This window comes from Pteropus vampyrus, unplaced genomic scaffold (genome assembly GCF_000151845.1).
Source record: "Pteropus vampyrus isolate Shadow unplaced genomic scaffold, Pvam_2.0 Scaffold44, whole genome shotgun sequence".
Classification (NCBI taxonomy): domain Eukaryota; kingdom Metazoa; phylum Chordata; class Mammalia; order Chiroptera; family Pteropodidae; genus Pteropus; species Pteropus vampyrus.
This window is the reverse complement of record NW_011888825.1, coordinates 7,608,545-7,616,413: the sequence shown is the minus strand read 5'-3', so window position 1 is coordinate 7,616,413 and position 7,869 is coordinate 7,608,545. Positions and strand designations below refer to the sequence as shown.

General features: G+C 46.5%; 1 pseudogene; it reads right to left on the bottom strand.

Annotated features, from left to right (window-relative positions):
* Positions 1 to 7,338: 7,338 nt before the first annotated feature.
* LOC105291297 lies at positions 7,339 to 7,624 on the bottom strand (annotated as a pseudogene).
* Between the last annotated feature and the right edge of the window lie 245 nt (positions 7,625 to 7,869).

Here is a 7,869-nt window from a genome sequence, read left to right as displayed (position 1 = left end):
CTCCTGTTTCCCCTTGGCTTCCTGTGGAGCAGCAGCACCCTCAACCTTGCCCACCCCCACCCACACCCAGGAAAGCTACTTTTCTAAGTTTCCAGCCTGAGCGTAATCTCTTTTAGAAGCTGAAAGGGCCTGCTCTCTTTTGCTGCCAGTACTTTAATTCAGAAGCTCCGATGGCCTTTTAGGTAATGCTACTCCTCTTCCTCCTCCCCAGAGCTTTTCCTGGAAGCAGCTTAGCAAAGTTTACTGGAACGATATGGCTCCTTGCCCCCACAGCAGCCACCACCTAGAGAAAGGAAAAGGCCCTGAGCCATCTGTGAGCATGACCACGGGAGCTTAGACAAACAGACTTCCAGAGACAAGAAGGGAGAGGTTGAAGGGACAAAAGTGGAGGCTGGAAGAGTCCGCAGAGTGTGCACAGCAATGTGTCTCATTCTCTTTGCTTCTCTGGGCCTCGGCCTTCCCTGAGCTGCTGATAGCTCTGCTGTCTCTTTTCTGCAAAACCACAAGAATACAGGCTGAGGTTGTTCTGGCTTCCAATAATGTGCTGATGATTTCCTGAGTGACTGCCCCCTGCAGACTGACTTTACCCATCTAAAATAATTCACTTGTTTCACTTTCAGCTCCATCCTCTCCACTTGTTTTTCAGGCCAGAGTAGCACAGCATGGCTCCAAGCTCTGTCCACTGGGCTTAAGTAAGCAGGGCCTGAAGTGGGTCTTCTAACGTGGAAATTTATACTGAAATAAGGGGCCTATGCTTAAAGAAATACCTCCAAGTAAATAGAACATCTGCACAGGCAATCGCAGTGACCCTAAACCACAATATGTAAGGGAGAAGGTGGACACCCAAACTTTCTATGGGACATGGTGTAGGGACGCCCAGAAACAGGCAAATATTCTGGAAAGGTGGGATCAAACAGCTCCATGTGAATCCAGGCCCAAAACAGCTCCTGAGGAAGTGAATATATTGTTCTAAGCCTTACTCTAGAGCCTCATATTTGCAGAAATAAAATTGGTCTTTCTTACCCTGTGCCAAGTGCTAAGGCAACCAAGACATACATGCTCAGTCATCAAGTGGAAATGGGAGTAAACTGACACTTGTAATAAGGGATAATAAATATAATGTTAGATCAGGGTCAAACAAGATGTCAAATTAGCACAACTGCTGGCCCCTCCTCAAGAGAGGTAACTGTGAAAATCTCTTGGTGTGATGAGAGGGGTGTGCTGTTTTTAATTGGGAAGATAAAATGAAAGAGTGGGGTTATGCTCTTGCTTCCTCCACCACTGTTGCTTTGGAACACACAGTACCTCACAGTCACCTTGGCAGTGACTCAAGTCTCTGCTCCAGGTACATGTGGAGTCAAATCAGGGCTGCCCAGACCTCCTGTGTTTGGGAGATGGTAAGAAAAATGGGTGGAGACTGACTGACTTCTGGCAGTTGCTTACTCATCCCCTACCTCAAAACACCCAGGCCTAGAGAATGACATTTTAGGGGTGAGTCCTTCTCATGCTGCTTCCCTCTGGAAAGCAAATTGTAGAAGCATGACTTGAGAGTTGTTTTGTGGGGTAAAGAGTGACTGGCTATGTTTTCTTTCCTAGCCACCTAGCAAAAACCTAAGCCTGGATGAGTCCTTGCCTGCACCCAACTTCTGGGGGCGGGAGGGGGGGAATCACAAAACTAAGGAGACTGGTTTCATTTTAAATTAATGATTGCAAAACTCAAAGGGATTCTGAACACTGCTGGGCAATTATACTCCATTTGTCTAAGAGGTGATATGCTTTATTTTCTTTCTTCAACCTCCCCACACCCCCTTACTCTCAGCTCATGACCTTAACCTCATACTTTTTTTTTGAGGAAATAGAGGCTATTGGATTTTCCCACGCTTGGCCTGAAATCTGTTTACACTTGGACACACCTTGCCTTCTTGTCTTCGTTACATGAATAGAGATGAAGTCCTCCACGTGGGCCGTCCTCTCATCTTCTCAAGGACTTTATTCTTGCAGGTGTTCTCCTTCCCTGCATTCCATCACCATACAAACAGAATCTCTCATTTTAGGTATCTTTGATCTTTAAACTACAATCTGTCCCACCCCAGATCACCTTCCAGTTAGTGCCCTACTTCCCTTCTTCCCTGTTGAATGAAACACCTCCAAAGGGTGGTCTGCACATTGTCTCAACTTCAACTTCCTGGGTCCAGATTTTTTTTTTAAATAACAACAACAACATCAACATCAACATCAACATCAAAAAAAAAAATAGCTTCCTCCTCAACCCTTTCTAAAAGATGATAAAAAAATAAATAAAAAAGATGTAAACCCTAAGGACAAAGAGAGTAGAAAAGGAGACAGAGCATAGGCATGGCCATCAGTGTTTATGCCACAGAAAGTGGATGACCACCCATAACTCAGTAGAGAATCTGAGATCTTAGTGCCCTGGGACCCACAGACAGGTGGGACCCTGCTGACCACTGGGAATAAAGTGGACGTCTGTGTATTAAATTTTGGGAACCGTGACATCACCTTGGGGGGATAAGCAGGCAGAATCCTATCCATGTATCTGGCTTTTGGTACCAAACATTTAGGAAAGTCTCTACCAGGAAAGTCAAAGACTCACAAAAACCAACAGAAAAAAATGGAACTGGGAGAAAATGAGACAATGCAGAGAAACAAAGAAAACTCTGATGCATGAATTTTCCCATTCCCCTAACTCTGGGCCCGAAGTACTACATTCAGGCAGTGCTTGGCCTGAGCACCCAGATCTGGAGGGAACTTGGCCAACAACTTTTCTCTTCAGAGATAGTCTTTAGTAGCAGTGAAGCAGGTCTCGGTGACCTTAGGGCTCTGAGGGAGGGTCTAACACTAAAATCTAAATCATTATCCATTACTTACATGATAAATTCTAAATTTGAGTGGCATTTCTGAAATTTCCTAAATTCTTGTTTGAAACTCCTGCCTCTGGTTCTTTAGTCAACTTGTCATTTCCTCTGCTATGTCCTGAATATTTGTGTCTCCCCAAATTCTAATGTTGAAATCCTAACACCCAGATGTGATGGTATTAGGAGGTGGGGCCCTTGGGAGGTGCTTTTGGTCATGAGGGTGGAGCCCTCACGAATGAGATTAGTACCTTATAAAAGAGGACTGCAGTAAGAAGGTGCCTAGCTGTGAACCACGAAGAGGGCCCTCACCAGTATGGAACCAGGCTGGTGCCTTGATCTTGGGCTTTCCAGCCTCCAGAACTATGAGAAATAAGTTTCTGTTGTTTATAAGCTGCCCAGTCTGTTGTAGTTTGTTATAGCAGCCCAAATGGACTAAGACAACTTCAAAACCTGAAACCAGCCCATCTTTCCTTTCCCAGGACTGCACTACTCCCAGGCAGTGGCAACAAACTTTCCTCAAAGTCTGGGGGTCAGACACTGTCAAAGGGAACTGCAGCAAGAACAAGCTATGTGGGACCTTAACAACCAGGGATACACAGGGATGGGACATACTGTGTGATTTCATTCAGGTGACATTCTGGAAATGGCAAAGCTACAAGAACAGAAATCAGATCAGTGGTTATTAGAGCATGGTGGTGGGCGAGGGGAGGGCAAAGGGGCCCGAGAGCACTTTCTGGAGAGAAGAAAATGCTCTATCTATATCTTGATAGCTGTGGCAGTCATACAATTACATACATTTGACAAAATTGTTTGAACTGTTAGAGTAAAAAGGGTGTACCTTTTTAAAATTATGAAGTAAAAATTTAAAAGGTGTGAATTATACCACAATAAACCTGACTTTTTTTAATATATAAAACAGAGATGGAAACGCAAAGGGACATCAGACTGTCTGGGTTCAAATCCCACAGCCACCATTTGCAATGTGCTGTAATCCAGAGCAAGCGAGTTACTTAAACTCTAACTCTGTTTCCCCTTCTCTGAAGTGGCGATTCACCAACGAGATCTACCTCCCAGAGTAGTGGTAAGGATTAAAACAAAAATGCTGGTAAAGCGCCTGGCTCAAGGCACAAGCGCGCGCTTCCAGCTTTGCTCCAGAGCTCTCCAAGCCCGAGGGAGGTGCTACCTGTTCCCATCCCTTGGGTGCACCCCTCTAGCGCGCAGCTCCTTTGGAAGGAGCAGAGGCCACAGGCCCTGATACCCTCATGGCCCAGCTCTGTGACTTGGGGAGAGCAGTGGGACATGAGGGGCGCGGCACCCGAGTCCAAGTGGAGGCCCTGCGGTCCTCCCACCCATTGACCCTGGAGCGTCAGCTGGGACCTTTGACACCCAGCTCTGACAGCTCTGGGAGGGCGTGTCTGGGGCGGGGCGGGATGCTTACTTACAAAGTGGGGGGCCTCCCTTGGGCCATGGAAACGCGAAGTGGGGGAGGCTAGGGGAACTGTGAGAGTGGGGTGCGTGGGTGAAGGGCGGTGGAGGGAGCCGAAGGGTGGGACATGGCGAGATGCAGCTGAGAGGCAGCTGGAGGGAGTCCAGGGTGGGGAAAGGTGCAGCAAGGGGAGTCCTGGGACGTGGTAGCGGAGGGGCCGAGGCCGGGGCGCGAAGTGTGAGGAGGAGTGTCTGAGGCACGACAGTGGGGGTGTGTGAGGGGTAAGGGGAGAAGCGAGGGGGCAAGCCTGAGTCGCAGTGGGTGGGGTCCTGGGGAGGCGGAGGGGAGGGGTACCGGGGATGGGGAATGGGGGCTAGGGAATTGAGGGCGAGCAGGGAGGCGGGCCTTTCGCCTCCCCAGCATGCACCCGTCGGGGCTGGACCTACGACGCAGCCCAGATCATCCTCGTCCCAGTCCGGACTGATGCGTCCTTGGCTCAGACTGACTACCTGCACCTGGTCTTTCTCCTTGTCTTTGTTGCTGGTTCCGACCTGCCCTGTCACTGGATCTCTAGGTCTCAATCCATGTTTGTCTTTTCTGTCTACTGTGTCTCCGTGACTGGCTTTTCCTCTCTCTGCCCCATCTTTATCCAGCTCAGCCTTCCTTCTCCCTACTTTTTCTCTGTTCAGAGTTCCCAGACGGTAGAACATTTCTTCTAGTCTTTTCGGTAGCAAAACCAGATATCCATTGACCAATAGCAGGGGCTGTTGCGAATGGGCCCAGCTCCAGCCCGAGATTGTGGATATTCCCCAGAGGCTAGAGGTTCAAGCCCCACCTCCCAGATTTGACCTGGAGCCTGCTGTGGCTATTCTGGGTCCTGGGAGAAAGACACCGCACATCCGGGCCTGGCTGAGCAGTGGCCTCTGGGACTCAGAGGGCTTCTTGAGTCGGTGAGGGAAGGGGTAGCACACTTTCCATGAGAACAACAATTCTCTCAGGCCAGGTAGACTGTGCCCGAAACAGCAGAACTTTGGTCCCCTCTCCTCCAGGGGGTGCCCTTGGCCTCAGAGGCCTGCTAAAGTACTCCTGCCTCTCTGAGGACCAAGGCCACCTAAGTTAGCACTTTTTTCTCCCCACTATGAGCCTGTTCATCTCTGGTCTCTGTTTCCCTTGTTCTAGGAAGCCTGTCCAGCCTACTAAACTGGCTTGTTTCTAACACTTTTCTGTCATCCTCAGACACAAACTGTTCAGGGAGGGCTGCAACTGACCAGTAAACATGGCTCAGCTCAGACCATGGATCAAGTTTTGGGCTTGGTACAAGAAGAAGCTAAGGCTCAGGTGCAAGCTCTGGCTTGTCCACCTCCCTCCCCGCAAGTGCCACCCTTCCTCTAAGGCCGGAGCAGTTCTCACCTTCTGGAATCTGAAACCCTCTCTCTCACCTTTCTTTAGAACTTACATTAATCATGGACAGGCTTTAGACATTTCTTATACATTTGAGTTGGATTTGGATAGTGGTTTCGCCCCACTAGCATTCTGAGGAAAACTTTCATAAGCTGAAATGGTGTAAAGCGAAGAGATAATAACCATTAACTCATATGGAAAAAATTTTGAGCGGTCCCAGATCCAAAAAACAACTTGCCAAACCATACCAAATATGCTTAAGTCTGTTCAGTTTTGTTCCCATACTGGGAGTTGAACCATGGGCTGCCTGGTTGAATATTGTGTTCAGTTTTATGCTAAACATAACAAGCTCTCTTTAGCTTTTCTCATACCTGAGGACACATCTTGCTAATGGATGCACAAAATAAATCTAGATAAAGTATAGATGCTCACAGACACAGTTGAAAGCTATGACGCTTGACGCTGAGATGCTAAATGTAGTTCCGGGGGAGGAGCTGCAGAGGAAGGGCCCCTCTCGCTGCTCCGGATGCCCAGCCTCAATAAGGGTTTGATGCAAAACAAATGCCGAACGCTATTTTCCTTTTTGCCTCTTTTCATAAAAGCAAAAATCTTCTTCAAATTTCTTTTGGTTAGCTAAAACAGATGTTAATGTAGGTCTTTTGTAAAAGCAAAGTGGTGTAATGCAAACTTTCAAAAAGCAGGGATACCTGTATTTGTTTTCAAAGCCAATGGTAAAAAATTCATATAGTGCAGACGCTGAAAAGGAAGTTGCCTTCCCATCTGCGACGCTTAGTTCTCTTCTGAAAAGCATATCTCTGACACATTATGGTGACCTCTCTCTTGTTTTTATTAAAATCAATTCTGAAAAGAAATTCAAATAAAGGAAATATTGCTTTACAAAAAGTTACTAAGTGTGAAATGAAACACACAGGAAAGATATTGCATACAGGCTACTTGGAGAGATTTTCCTTGAGTGGAGAATGGACTGGGTGAAGCTTCTTGAAATATGTTTCCAGTGACATTGGAATTAAGGAAGTTTTGCTTCTCTGCTTGATTCATTTCCCTCTAAAAACACAGACGTTTTCCTCTGCACAGAGGCCTTTTAAAATAGATATATATTTCACATAAAATTCATTAATTTAAAGTATACAATTCAATGGTCTTTTGTATTTTTTTAGAAACTAAAAAAAGAATTTGTTTATTGAGGGCAAGAGGATGCAATCTAAAAATCAAAAGCTTATCTAGCTTTAATTGACTCCTTTCTCTTGTCAAACAGGGGTGGGATTTTATTTGTACATTTTCTAAGGGTCCCAATCTGCTCATGAAATCCTTATACGGGGGAAGCTGTGAGTCAGTGATTCTCCCAGGGGTCTCCAACTCCCAGGCCACTGACCAGTCAGGTCCCTGGCTTGTTAGGAACTGGGCTGCACAGCAGGAGGCCAGAGGCAGGCGAACAAGCAAAACTTCATCTGTATTTGTTGCTGCTCCCCTATCATCACTGCCTCAGCTTCACCTCAGATCATCAGGCATTAGATTCTCATAGGAGCACCAGTCCTGGTGCCAAAAAGGTTGAGGACCATTTGCAACCCTTTGGGAGAACTCTTACCAGGGTGGGAGTAACTAACTGCTCAATGCTGCCTACTTCTTTCCCTTCTACTTCATGTATACTACAAAATAGTCATTGCACGTAGTGGTGAACCCAGTAATTAGTGAAAAGTAGCTCTGGAAGCCTATTTTGCTATCTCAGCACTGGTGCTGGTCCTTTATTATTCTGTCCCCGGTCTTTTTGATATTTCAAAAATCCAGAGAACTCCTTTTCCACGAATACTCTCAGGTCTTCTTTTGTTAAGTATCCTTTATCCCCAGCAAATCTGTGAAATGTGAAAACCATATATTCTATGGTGTGTTCTATTTGAGACAACATTTTGGTGAGGTCTGTTGAAACCTTGGCAAGAGGCATGGTGGGAAAGCTCAACTGGCTGGGATGCGCACCAGCGAGTTCTTTAGTATTTTTACAGAATTATGCAATCACCATCACAATAAAATTTAGAACACTTTCATCATCCCAAAAAGAAGTCCTGGACCCATTAACACCCCATTTCCCCCCAAATCTCCTTGCCCTAGGCAGCCACTAATTTACATTCTGTCTCCATAGATTTCCCTATTCTG